We start from the raw sequence: 13,607 nt of genomic DNA on the forward strand, positions 1-13,607 counted from the left end.
TGTCAGGGAACAAATCAGGGTCTGATCTTGTTTTCTTGGTGTGGGGGCTTTGGGGGAGGGCCATACCCTCGGCACTCGGGGGTTACTTCTAGTTCTGGGCTCAGAAATCAGTCCTGGCAGGCTTGAGGGACCCTACGGAATGCCAAGGATCAAACTAGGTCCAAGGAAAATGCCCTACCAGAAAAATACCCTATTACTCTGGCCCTATATCTTTTTAGTCAATAAATTTAATAGAATCACCATGAGATACACAGTTTTAAAGTTGTTCATGATTGACTTTCAGTCATACAATGTCCAACACCCTTCACCAGGCACATTTCCTGCCACCGATGCCCCTAGTTTCCCTCCTGCCCTCCCACACTTCTGTCTCCATGTCAAACAATCTCTTTTTCTCCCTCCCTCTCCCTCCCTCTTCCTATCTCAGACACTTTTTCACATGCCTACTGGATGGTCCTCTGTATTTCTTCTCTGAGGAAGTCTGATCCATATTTTACCGTATAGCTTTGCCATGTAATTCAGTCCCAACTCTCCCCCCTCCCCCATGGCTTGGCTGTTTGTGCAGTGTGATTATTCCACATACATTTTATCAATATCCTCCAAGCATTTTATTTGTAATCTCTGCTTTCATTTCCTCATTACCTCGTGGTTTGGGAGAAGCATGTGCTCCCTCTAGTCTTCCTGTCTGAGGTTTTTTTTTTTTTTTTTTTTTCCAATTTTGTTTGTGCAGTTAAGTTCTAGTTTGGCGATGTCATGACTGGAAGAAAATCTTCATGTGATGCAAATCTTCAGAGGATCATTGACATTGTTGTTCTCCGTTGTTCTGCAACTCAGCTCACCTTCTGCTCTCGAGAATGCTGAGAATGGCAGAAACGCCATGCTTTGTACTGGAACGTTCCATCAATGTCTTCTCTGCTCAACTGGCCCAGTTTGCCAGCTAAGGCTACTGGATCTTTAGCTGGGTTTGCTCTCTCTCAGGTAACGATGCTCCTGTGAAGCGGAAGCCTCATGCCCCATGTCCAGAGCACTGGAGAGATGTGGGTTTGGAAGCAAACGCTAACATAGGAAATAATCCAAAGGGAATAAAACAGGTTCAGGAACTCCCACACAGAAGCCTTCAGCTCCTAAGAAGCAGATAGCTCGGTTGTGGAAAATCGAAACCGCAGCAGTTTATTAGCTTTATGATTACCAGGCTTTTTATTAGCAAGAGCCAGACCACTCTCTAGGGTGGAGAACAGATGGTCTGAGGCACCAATCCAAAGGATGCTTCCGTCTAAAGGTGCTTCCGATCAATGAGTAACAAGCATATACTGAATAGGGTGGAACCCGGTTAATCCAACATCTCCCCCTATTGTACTTTATAGAAAATACAAAAATATGAGGTAATACAAAGTAATTCACAACCCAATGTTCTAAGTAAAAGATAAAAGGGTTGGCAATATTTTGCATAGGTGCAGAAAAGTTGGAAAATAGATAAAAAAAAAAACTTTTGGCCTAAAAATAGATGTTCCTACCCATGAAGCATCCTGCCATAATACCAACTACAGGCTCCAGGCATACTAATCTGTCTAACCTCAAAGTCTTTCTGCAAGGTCCCAGGAAAGGTCTCCCTCAATCACAGCTTTTGCTGTCAGGCTTCAGTAATTGGAGATCTTGGTGTTAGCCTATAATCCTATGCCTAGGTCAGGATATCTTGAGGCATCTCCTGGTTTCATCTCACTGTTATGTGGCAAGGCAGGGAAATCTGCCTTCAAAGCAAGTCATTGCTGATTTCCAAGTCTTAGTCAGGGTAGCACGTGAGCCCACCCTGGTGCAATTATGTGCCAAAGCAATTTAAGGTTCTGTCCTGGTAGGTCAATTTCTGGTGTAGGTGCAGAAAATCATGCCAGATCCAAAGATGAGGCCTAAGGCTCTGGGATGATCAAAAATATGGAATGCTTCACGAATTTGCATGTCATTTTTGCACAGGGACCATGCTAATCTTCTCTGTATCTTTTCCATTTTTTAGCATATGTGCTTCAGAATCAGTTGCAAAATAAAACCCACAAGTTGTGAGATTACCCCAGACACCATATTTCTAAACCCCATGCAGCTGGATCTGAAAAAGCAGTGTAGTGGCAAAAAAATAATAGTCAAGCCAGTAAGAAAAGTCAAGAGTCAGTGGCTTCCATTTGGCTTCTTCCTGGGGTTTCTCTGAGCACCAAACCAAAACTGACTTTTCTTGACTATATCAATACCCATCCACCAGGAGGGGGAAGGTCAAGAGTGAGACAAAAATGGGCTTTTACATATCAAAGTAGAAGTTAAGGAAAAAGGAAGTTGGGGAAATGTCTTTGTCTTGGGCTAATTTCTGGGTGTTATCCTATACTCGTGAGGTTCAATTCCCCTCTGGGATCACATTGCTTTATAGGGACGTAAGCAGCCACCCAACTACAGCTGCTTCATGTGTGTGGATGTGCTGTCATTGGTTGTACTGACCAGTACAACAAGGTGGGTCTTCTTCCTGGGTGAAGCCTCCACCATGATGTAATGTCCATCCTTGCCCCTTCCCGTGCCTTGCTGAAATATTCTCTCACCTGACAGATGGCTGGTTATGTCTGCCCTTTGTTTTTTTGTTTATTGAGCCATGGCAGCAATGCTCAGCAATACTCCTGGCTCTGCATTAAGAAATCACTTCTGTGAGGCTGGGAGGACCCTATGGGATGCTAGGGATCAAATCTGGGTCAGTCGAGTACAAGGCGAATGCCCTCCCCACTGTGCTATAGCTCTAGTCCCTTGCCTGCCTTTTATTAAGAAGACCATTTGTATGTCAGGTTGTTGTCCAACCTTTTACTCTGAAGATAAACTTATATTTAGGTCGAATATGAGTTCCAGTGGAAACAGATTGGATTCTGGGTTTTTACCTGTTGGTCTCACTATACCTTTCTGTCAGTGAGAATAGCTTATGAACCATTAGAGAAGCATCCAGAGAGGTCGTACAGGAGTTAAGCTGCCTTTAGCCAACCCAATTCTATACCAGGCATCATGTGACCCCCTGAGACCACCAGCCCTGACCTTGGAAGCTCCTGGACCCTTCTGGGGTGGTCTTGGCAGCCCTGATGGCATCACATCCTTAGGCCTACCCATTCAACACTCGCTTGGTTGGCTGAGAATTGCCAGCAGGAAGCATCACTGAGGAGACCCTAAAAACTCAGTGATTGATGTAGCACTAATTCCAATCCTTTTCTCTTTGCCTTTGACAATATTTTTAGTTTGTCTTTATCTTGAACTTATTTTTCTCTTATTTTTACAATTTTCACGTATTTCTTCAGCCAATTTTTTTTCAACCCTCACCCTGTCTTGGGCAGGCTTCTCCCCAGATTCTACAAACAGTCCATTTCTGCTCTTCCCTTTCCCAATGTTGCACATTGTAGGCACCTTGCTGTTTCCAGAGGGTTCCCCTTTCACGTTAGTGTTTATGGCAAAGCTGGTTAAGTGGTGATGAATCGCTTGGCTCTTGTTTGTCTGCAAATCTCTTTATCCGCCCTTCAATCCCAAGTGGCCACAGAGTGAGGTAGAGTGTTCTCTGTTCCAAAGCCCTTTCTTCTGGCACTTGAAATAACATCATCTCTTTCCTTCCCACCTGCGAAGTTTCTGCTGAGAAATCCGAAGACACCCTTTCAAGGTTCCCTTTTGTGTTCTTTTTTTTTCCTAGATGCTTCCCGTGCTTTCCCCTAGGCTCTCGTCTGCACTATGGCAATGAACATCCATCTTCTGTCTCTTTGGGGGTGGATTTTGTTTGGATTCAGGCCTTCTTGGACCTGATGTTTGTCTGCATGGAGGAACTGTGCACTGTGGTCTCCCAAAACACAGTTACAGAGAAATGATGAGATTACTTATCATTTGCATAAAATACGTTTCAGGAATAAATGCATCCCCTAGAAAGGTTGGGGCACAGCATGGGCATTTGACAAAAAAACATCTTTCTAAGGGACAGAAATGTGTGCAGAAATGTGTCCAGAGGCATGGTCAGTGCTCTTGGTGAAATTATGTCCCCACAGACTTGGAAAGTCCAGCATCCTTAGAGGTCAGCAGAGAGGGGACTTGACTGAGGTCACCTGCTGCAGTGACCCAACAAAGGGAACAGAGCTGAGTCTCCTGGCCTTAGCTTACAGACCCATGTGATGGAAACTGCATGCTCTGTGACCCAGACATTGAAGAGATATGGGTCTGGAAGCAAACGCCAATGCAAAAAATAATCCACACACGTTGAAGGGGGTAAAAAGGGGTTCAGGAATTCCAACAAACAAGTCTTCCACTCCTAAGAAGGAAGATAGCTCAGTGGAGGAAAGCCAGAAATGCAAGAGATCGTATTCCTGAACCCAGAATTTTTATTAGGAAGAATCCAAACCACACACTGGGGGGTGGAGAATAGGGAGGGGCCTGGTTAATCCAATAGACCCCTGTGGCTGAGAAGAAAGCTGCCAGCACCAAATTCAAACCCAGTCTTCCTCACCCCTTCTCCTTCCTCATCCCCTCTGGAAGCTTCTGTGCTAAGCCAGAGTCGGGGCCCACCAGGGCATTTTCTGCAGGCAGAGATGTTGGCAGCAAGAAGGGTGAGCTGGCAGGGCAGAAGAGGCTGCCCTGGTGACAGCTCTGTGTGGGGTGAGGACAATGAAGAGCCCAAGAGAGTCACCGTTGGGCAGTGGGCATGGGGGCGGGCAGGGAGAGGCGATGGAGAGAGACAGGCTGCAGGGGGGTCGATGCCTTCCAACCCATCCCTACTCCGGGCTAACATGTAGCCATTAAAATCAATGTTGTAGAAAAGCATTTAATGACATGAAATATTAAAGGGAAAAAAGGCAATTTACAAAAGACTCTTTCTAATTTTCTTCACGATCCCCTGTTCCACATCTCTGCGCTGCCTAACAGCCCACCCTGAAATCCGGTGCCTTGGAACTCTCTGCTCCTGGGTTTTGGGGGGGGGATGAGGTCACCTAGCAGGCATGGTACCTCTCATCTCAGGAGGTGAGAGTCCTCAGAAAGAAGTAAGAGATCAGAGGTTGGGTTCAGTGGGAGTTACCCTAACTTGAAGTTATTCCAGTGGGTCTCCAGACCCCAATGTGGGTTCACCATAAAGGACTAGTGGCAGTGGGGAACCTTATGCGGCAGTGAGTATACCTAGAGTCATGGAATGGGAATCCCACATGACCTCTCTGACTGAGAAGCACCTCAGTCATTGGTAGGGGGAATCACAGAGACCTGCCCTGGAAGGGGTGGATCACTGGATCCCTTTCCCTTGAGTAGTACCAAGGCTTTTGCTGCCAGGCTGAGCCCCATATATGTGTCCTGGTCCTGCAGCTTTGAAGAGCTAGGACTCTGGGACCTTCTCCCTTTGGGCACCAGGACCTGTGGTCACTCAACACACCACCACCTGCTACCGCTCTGGCCCCAGATTGTCTCTGTTTAGTGTTGTGCCCTCAGCACCAAGAACAAGGTTGGTTAGAAGACCCTTTCTAGGTGCCCAGCCAAGATGGGAGAGACAGAGGGTGGGATAGTCAGATGGAGATGGTGGAGGATGGGTGGGTGGGTGGAAGAGAATTGGATGGTGGGAGAAGGGATGGGATGATGGAGAGCAAGTGAATAAATGCATGGGTGAGGAGTGGAGGGATGTGAAGAAGGAGAGCTAAGTGAACTGAATCATGTATGATGGTAGAGATGGGATAAATGATGAATGACGGTAGGTGGGAAGAGGATGGAGAGAAGATGGATTGATTAATGATGAATGGATGATGGATGGATGATGGACGGATGGATGATGGATGATGATGATTGATAAATGGATGATGGGTGGATGGATGAATGGTAGGTGAGTGAGTAGAGATTGGCTAAATGATGGATGATGGTAGTGGTCAGAAGATGGAGGGAAGATGGGTTGGTTATCGATGATGGATGGAAGTATTGGTGGCTGTGGAGGGATGGATGGATGCTGATGGATGGATGGTAGATGGTGAATGATGGGGAGGTGATGGATGAATGGATGGATGGATGGATAAATTGTTCCTCACAAATTCACACTCCTCCCATATCAGGAATTATTTCTAAGCCTGATTAGGACAAAATTAGAATCCTCTCAATGTGGGCGCCACCAGTAGGTCGATCCTACCCAGGACAGACTTAGATAAGAGATTTACAATCAAATTTCAATACTTCCTCTTTCCCTGGTGCAATACAAACTCACACTCACCCTGTGCCCTGTTCCCATGGTCCAGCCTGTGTCCTTGTCCCCTGAGATCTAGCCTCTGCCATGGCCCCTGGTGGAGGTGGCTTTCCGAGGCCATCCGTTTTTCCCTAAGTGTTCCCCCAAAACCAGCTGTTCTCAGAGCAGGCTTCTCAACTCTGTGGGGAAGGACACATGTTTTACTTTCAATTTGTCATGAACTGGTACTTTGTAAAAAGGCAGTAAAAATGAATGACTAGAAAAATGAAATGGGAAGAAACACGACATACAAGCCCAAATTTTTGTATTAAATTCAAAAGACATAAAATTACCCTGAAAATTGCCGCGAAGAATTCTAAACGCTTCTTCCCCATCTCTGCACTTATCTTGTCGGAGTCGGTAATCGCAGGGGACCAGTGAGGGGGAACCACCAGGGCTAGCGCAGCTGCCCACAGGCATGGCAGGAGCCCCTGGGAACATCTGTGGGGTGAGGCAGGTGAGATCCTGGGGCTCAGTGAGAGCAGCCCTGAGCCAGGGCAGGCTATAAAGGGGGCCCTGGTGTTTCAGAGGCACCAGTCCCCAAGGGCCACTGTTCTCTAGGTCTTAGCTCCCCCACCAGATCCCACAACTGGCCCCAGAACCTACGCAGCCACACTCCTGCCTCGGAGAAACTGAGACGGCTCCCCATGGAAATAAAAACAGCACTAGGATTGGGCAGAAAATGCCCCCAGCCAGTGGGAGCCACAGATGCACAGGCCCCAGAGGTGGGTGCACAAGAGGAATGTTCTAGAAACTCCTCCTAGGAAGGTGGTCGTGAAAGGTCCCCAACTGCTTCCCTCGACACCTGCTTCTCAGATCTGAGTATGGAGCCCCTGGCTGACCTCTCTCCCCACAGGGTAGATCAGGGAGAAATCACTGACTGTTCTGTGGGACAAGACACCCCACCCCCCCAATCCCAACATCTCACCCCGAAGATGCTGTGGGATGAATAGATGAGAAGTCACCGAGGCTGGCACAGAAAATGGCTCTGCAAATATTTAAAGAGAGAAAAAAGAGCTCAGAGGAAGGACATGTGCTCCAAGTCCAATCAATCATTTCTCCTTTGGCAAGAGAACATGCGAGTCTCTGGCCTGGGTGGGAATGCAGGGGTAAAGGGTCTGGATGGGGCAACCTGACCCTCACTGAAAGGAAGGAGGCTGAGGAAGAGTCTTGGTGGCACTCCGGACTTAAACAGCCCTGGGGACATTCTGCTGGAAGGTGGGGGGTGGTGACAGCCAGGCTGTGAGCAGAGTTCCTGATCCAGGCCTAGGAGCTCACAGCTCTGCCTTGCAGTCCCTCCCCCACGCATCCCTGCACCCCATCACAGGGGCGCTCAGACATGGACACAGGCTCTTACATGCAAACACGGCACTGGGGAGTGGCAAGGCTGGGGGTAACCCCAGGAAGCCTGTGTACCTCTCGACTTTACCCCCATACAATTTCCATATCACGAGGACTCCAAGATGACAGCAGACTCTGACAACTTCTATTCCCCTGTGGCAAGGAATATGAGAAAGTTAGGGGTCAAAACATTAGAAAATGTCTCGGTCAGAAGGACGCCCCAAAACAGACACTGCCCCTCTTAACTGCGGTGCTCATGGGACCTTTCTTCCCTTTCTCATTAGATTGAGGGACCCCAGGGTTTCTCTAACCTGAGTATCTAATTTTGATCGTCCCCCCACAGAGGTGAGGGCCACACCCTTGGGACCTTCTTCAGGAAAAGCAGGGGTAGAGCTACACCCCGAAAGCCAAGGGGCCAAGGTGGCATCGTCTCCCCAACAGCGGGAACTGGGGGCACTTTCAGCCTGCTGAGACTTGGTTTCTGCTTCTTCCTCACTGAGATATGTGTGGCATATGCCACCATCTGAGTGTGACATCTCCATGCGGCACTGTGCTTGCTGTCAACACCACATTGGCTTGGCTGGCACCTGCTGCAACTCCTAAGCACAGACTTTCCCCAGTGGCTGAGAAGCTGTGGCTGTGCACTCCTGACAGGCACAGTGGCGAGCTGAGATAGACAACCGGCCTGGCTCAAGGAGGGACCACCGGAAGCTGCTCTCTGGCCCGGGACAGAAGCAGGGACTCTTACAGTTACCCACTGGACATGAGGCAGTGGAAGGGATGGGAGACTCACTTGGCTCTTTTTTTGCTGTTTTTAATTTTAGTTGGGGGGCACACCCAGCAGGGCTCAGGGGTTACTCGTGGCAGTGTCCTCAGGAATCACTGCTGGATGGTTCAGGGGATTATATGGAGTGCTGAGGATCAACCCCAGGTCAACTATGTGCAAGGCAAGGGCCCTACCCTTCTATTATCTCTCCCAGCACTTGAGGCAGCCTTGGGCACAAAGGTCGGTTGCACCATGAGGAGGGAGGGCACACTAGGGAAGGCATGACAGGGAGGGAGCACCAGGAAGGAGGGAGCACCAGCAAGGGCACACTAGGCCCCCACATTCATCAGCCATCACCCCAGGGTGCTCAGAACAAGTATCAAAATAAAGGCACCAGGTTTTCAAAGTACAAGGAAAGGGGTCTGCTCCCCTCTTCAAGATGGCAGGAAAAGAGCAGAAAGTCTGACAGCCTGTCCCGGCTTTGATGCCACCGCCTCTGGGAGTCTGACTTCCACCACTTTACAGGTGCCTATCCAGGACCCCAAGACACAGGTGAACAGGGAGGAGGATTGGGAAGGGGCCAGCTGCCTCCTGTACCCATGCCGACACACTCCTCAGAGCCACTCCGGAGGAGACTGTGGAACCAGAGGGCACTGAGCCCCTCCAGCATGACGCGTTCTGTGAAGTGACTCAAAAGAAGGATTCGCTTTCTCTGAACCTGAAAGCCGGAGTAATTACTGAACCAGAACACTCAGCGGGCAATGTTTTATGGAACCTAATTAAAGCCAAGGGGAGGAGTGCACCATCAGCACACGGAGCGCTGAGGGAGAGAGTGGAGGCGCTTGTGCAGGAAGGGGGTCATGGGGGCGGCACCCCACCCACCGGGACAAGGGGGGCGAGGAGCACAGATGACTGACTTGAGAGCGTGCCTGCCAGCACTTATCTGGAGGCAGCTCTCTGCACACACGTCATGCATGCGCACGTGACAGGCACACACATGTGCTCCTGTGTGCGTGGGCTGTTGCTTTCATGCATGCACTGCCTGTGTGTACAAACTTATTTGCACGCGTACACATCTTCACAGATGTGCTCATCTGTATACTGGACACACATATTTGTAGCTTGTGTGTGCAAATATGTGTGACTTCGTATGGACATAAACAGTTCCTCCCTTCCCCCTCATCCATTCCAAGGCATTCAGTCCTCGGTCAGCTTAACATATCAACAGGACTCTGGGGGACCCTGGCGTGCGGCGGCGGCGGCAGGACAGAGATGGGCAGATGGCTGATTATTCTCTGTGGACACTTGAGCACTGGTGTGGGCCAAGTGTGTTTCCTACCAGCAGACGGCAGGGGAGCTGGAAGAAAGCAGACGTCCCCACTCCCAGGCCAAGCTGGTGGCGGGGATGCAAGTGCAGCAGGGAGGTAGGAAGCAGAGAGAGCCATCGGCCCGCAGCCTGCAAGCCTACTTGTGCTCCTGGCCAGAGAAGGAGCACTTACTTACCTTGCCCTGGGCCAAACGCCAATGCCCAGAGCTCTGAGACCCCAATATATTTTGTTCAGAATATGTCAAATTCCGCATCCTGAGGCCCCAAACTGGTGGAAGGAGTTGCAACCTTCTGATGCATGAAGGTATGATGGGACATTCTCAGAGTCAGCATCAATGTGGTCCTCCAAACAGCATGGCACCAAGGCTAGATGGTTTTAAGCACACGGGCACCCAGTGCGCATGCCTGCCACTCAGCCACGCCCCCAGTGAGCACATCATAGTTAATATCAACCACCCAGCACCCAATGCGCATGCCCACCACTCAGCCGCGCCCCCAGGTGAGCCCAGTATGATTAATATCAACCACCCTGCACCCAGTGCGCATGCTCACCCCATACCCGCCTCCATGACCCTGCCCTTGGTCAGCCTCATGCTGTGAGTCATGACCCACTAGTCACCCAGTAGTCATGACTAGCCCCAAAACACCAAAGACGTGGGGATAATGTGGCAGCCTCGTCCTCCTTGGAGAAGAAGCAGGAGTACCCCAATACCAAGAGCAGAAGATTGCTAAGGATGGAGATCTTATAGCACAGAACTGAGATGGAACCAACCAGATGGGGGGAAAGCAGGGACCATCTTTGAAGGAGCCAGGATTTGGGTCCCTTCTGGGGTGTGCACACAGGTGACCCGACCCCCCCCCCTTGAGCCCTAAGTTATGAGGAGCCCAGAGGAGAGAGTGCGTGGCTCTTGGAGATCACCACTGCACACAGAAGGAAGGTACTAACTCCCATTTGGGGTCCTCCAGTGTTACCCCTACTCAGTGTACCCACCCTAAGACAGCCCCTGGTCACAGAGAGGAGAGTCTCAAGTGCCCTGTCTGGGCCCAGCCCCCACCCAGGCAGCTGCAAAGGCCCCAGATTTCATGGGGTAATCAGGATCGCTGCAATCAGCCGGCGACAGCTGGGGAAAAGGCAAGGGCACCCTCAGTCCACGCTGTGCCCGCGTGGGCAGTGCATTCCTGACACGTCTGCAGCTGTGCCAGCTCCTTCACCCAGAAGCAGGCTCAGCAGCAGTTGCCCCAGGGGGCCTGGGCATCCCCGTGCCAAGGGACAGGGTTGAGCATGGGGAGCAGCCCAGGTTCAGAGGGGGAAACCCCAGGAAACTGGAAACTGAACCCTCCTCATCCCAGCAGGCCCCTCCATTCTCCTGCCTGTCTTGAAGGGCCAATCGTGGAGGGGTAGGTGACTGTGTAGCATGACGCCCCTTTATCTGGGAGTCTTCAAAGTTCCCCCAGTAGTGCCCTACATTGAGACTGCTCAGCACACATTGGGAAGCAGGGTCTGGGAAGAACAGGAAGAGCAGGTTTCAGCATGTGGAATCTGGGTGTGGACTGTAAAGGTAGCGAGTGGGGGTTGTTGGGGGTCCGAGAGCTGAGAAGACAATGCTCCAGGAACACCTAGTATGAATGAGAGCGGCATTTTCATTCCTAGGCCTCCCCCAGACCTCTACAGGAGCCCCTCCCCATCTGCTCTTTCATTCTCTTTCCAGTTCTCCTCAGCGGCACCCCCATATCAGGCTGGGGCTCACCTCTTGGCAGAAGCTCCTTCACCAGTAGAGGATCCCCAGGAACTTATGGGAGCAGGAAGGGGTTAAACCCACAGCCACTGGGAGCATAAACAGAGAAGGGAGAGATGGGAAGTGAAAGAAGAGGAGGAGAGGAAGATGGAGGGGTGAGAGAGGAGGAGAACAGAGGGAGAGGAGAGGAAAGGAGGAGAGGAGAGAGAGAGGAGAGAGGGAGGGAAAGGAAGGGGAGAAGGAGAGAGTAGGGGCCAAACAAACCCCAACAAGAGGAGTTTTGGAGCGATAGCACAGCAGCAGGGCCTTGCATGCATCTGAATCAGGAATGACCCAGGCTCCACCTCTGGCATCCCATATGGTCCCCCAAGCCTGCCAGGAGTAATTTCTAAGTGCAGCGCCAGGAGTGACCCCTGAGTGTTGCCCAGTGTGGCCCAAAAACCAATAAATAAATAAACAAAGTTTTTTTAAAAACCAACAAGAGGTTAGGAACAGGACTTAATGAAGGTAGAGGCAGAGCAGCGAGGCCAGGGGCCTTACAGCCAACCCCTTAGGTGAGAGAGGAAGAGAGAGGGCCAAGGTTTGGACCAGGGCAAGGAGTCAGCCAGGGAGAGTACCAGAGAAAAGGGAGCAGAAGGAACAGAGGGTCTGAGAAACAGTTTCTCCAGCAATTCAGCAGTGACCATTCCATCTCACAGGAGCAATCGGGCAGAGGCAGCACCTCCATCCCACACTTCAGCTCAGTTCCCGGCCTCCCCCCATCAGCCAGGCAGGGAAGGGGGCTGTGTGCTGGGACTCCTCCCCTCTCTAGAGTCAGTCCTGAGCTCTAAGCAGGGCTTCTGGAGGTGGATGTCAGTGCCAGGCTCTGGCCTACCCTGGCCTGCCCTCTGCTTGGTGACTTCCCCTCCTCCTGCCCCTCAACCAGCTCCACACATCTGCTATTGGCCTTCCTCACTTCCCTCATGCCTGCAACTCTGGCTTTGACGACATCTCCAAGCTCCCAGCCCCATTCACAGCCCTCATTGTTGCATATCAGCCCTTGGATGGGGCTGGATGGTGGTGTATGGAGAAGGAGGGGCCTTTTTCCTCCAGCCCAGGCCACATGTCTGCAACCCCCTGCAGCTGTCGGATCTGTAGATTCAGGACAGTGGCGAGGAAATCATCCACAGACAGGTTCCAGGAGATATCAGCTTTATTCATGGCCCTGGCCAACATGTGTGGCCCATCATAACCATTTTTTTTTTTTTTTGGTTTTTGGGCCACACCCGGTGACGCTCAGGGGTTACTCCTGGCTATGAGCTCAGAAGTCACTCCTGGCTTGGGGGACCATATGGGACGCCGGGGGATAGAACCGCGGTCCGTCCAAGGCTAGCGCAGGCAAGGCAGGCACCTTACCTCTAGCGCCACCGCCCGGCCCCTCATCATAACCTTTTAAGCCAGATTCATCACTGGCCCTGCATTCTACCCCTTTCAGCCATCTCTCCTCCTGCTCCTTCTATCCTCCAAAATCTTCTCCTCTCCCTCAGGCAAAACTTTTTGTTACCCACCAAAGACCCCTCCCAGAAATGGGCAGGTCTTATTAGCAAGTAAGGTTACAGGAAGAATGGGGGGTGGACTAACACTCATAACTGCAACCCACATGGGGCACCAGTCCCAAGGGACCCCTGACTTCTGCACATCTGAGTGTGGGCATTGTTCTCAAAGAAAGTTCTAGAACCAATGACAGCCAGTCTGGTGGGACCAGATATTTAATGAGAGAAACATTTGCAAACAGGAACCCAACACAGCTGGTCAGTGTGAACTTTGTGGGATTGGGGATGCTTATGGGGACAGACACTCCAATGTTGAAATGCCTCTGAATTTTCAGAGACCCCAAGAAAGAGACAAGGGTCTCGGGGAGGTCATAGCCAAGAGCTGTCACTCCTCTTATGAAAGGAATCCTTAGGGCTCCCCCCACCTGCTCCATAAGCATCAAAGTGCCCAGGACATCAGGACTCAACCTAAATCTCCATTCAGCTCCCCCCACTGGCTGGGACCCACAGATGTTTCCTACCATCTCAATGGGACCCCCAGTTTTCTCCTCCAGAGAATGACCTTGATTATAATGCCCGCCTCCTTGGGTTGTGCTAAGCTCTTCACGGTCATCATCAGCCTCATGACCATCCTCAGGTCCCCATCAACATTATCTCCATCACCATCCCA

At 50.8% G+C, this 13,607-nt stretch overlaps 1 non-coding gene across 1 annotated transcript; it reads right to left on the bottom strand.

Moving 5' to 3' along the window:
• Window positions 1-1,920: 1,920 nt before the first annotated feature.
• LOC126012319 (U6 spliceosomal RNA) lies at window positions 1,921-2,025 on the bottom strand. The gene has a single exon (XR_007496835.1). It is a non-coding gene; the product is annotated as a U6 spliceosomal RNA (small nuclear RNA).
• Window positions 2,026-13,607: the final 11,582 nt, after the last annotated feature.

This window comes from Suncus etruscus, chromosome 6 (assembly GCF_024139225.1).
Source record: "Suncus etruscus isolate mSunEtr1 chromosome 6, mSunEtr1.pri.cur, whole genome shotgun sequence".
Lineage (NCBI taxonomy): Eukaryota > Metazoa > Chordata > Mammalia > Eulipotyphla > Soricidae > Suncus > Suncus etruscus.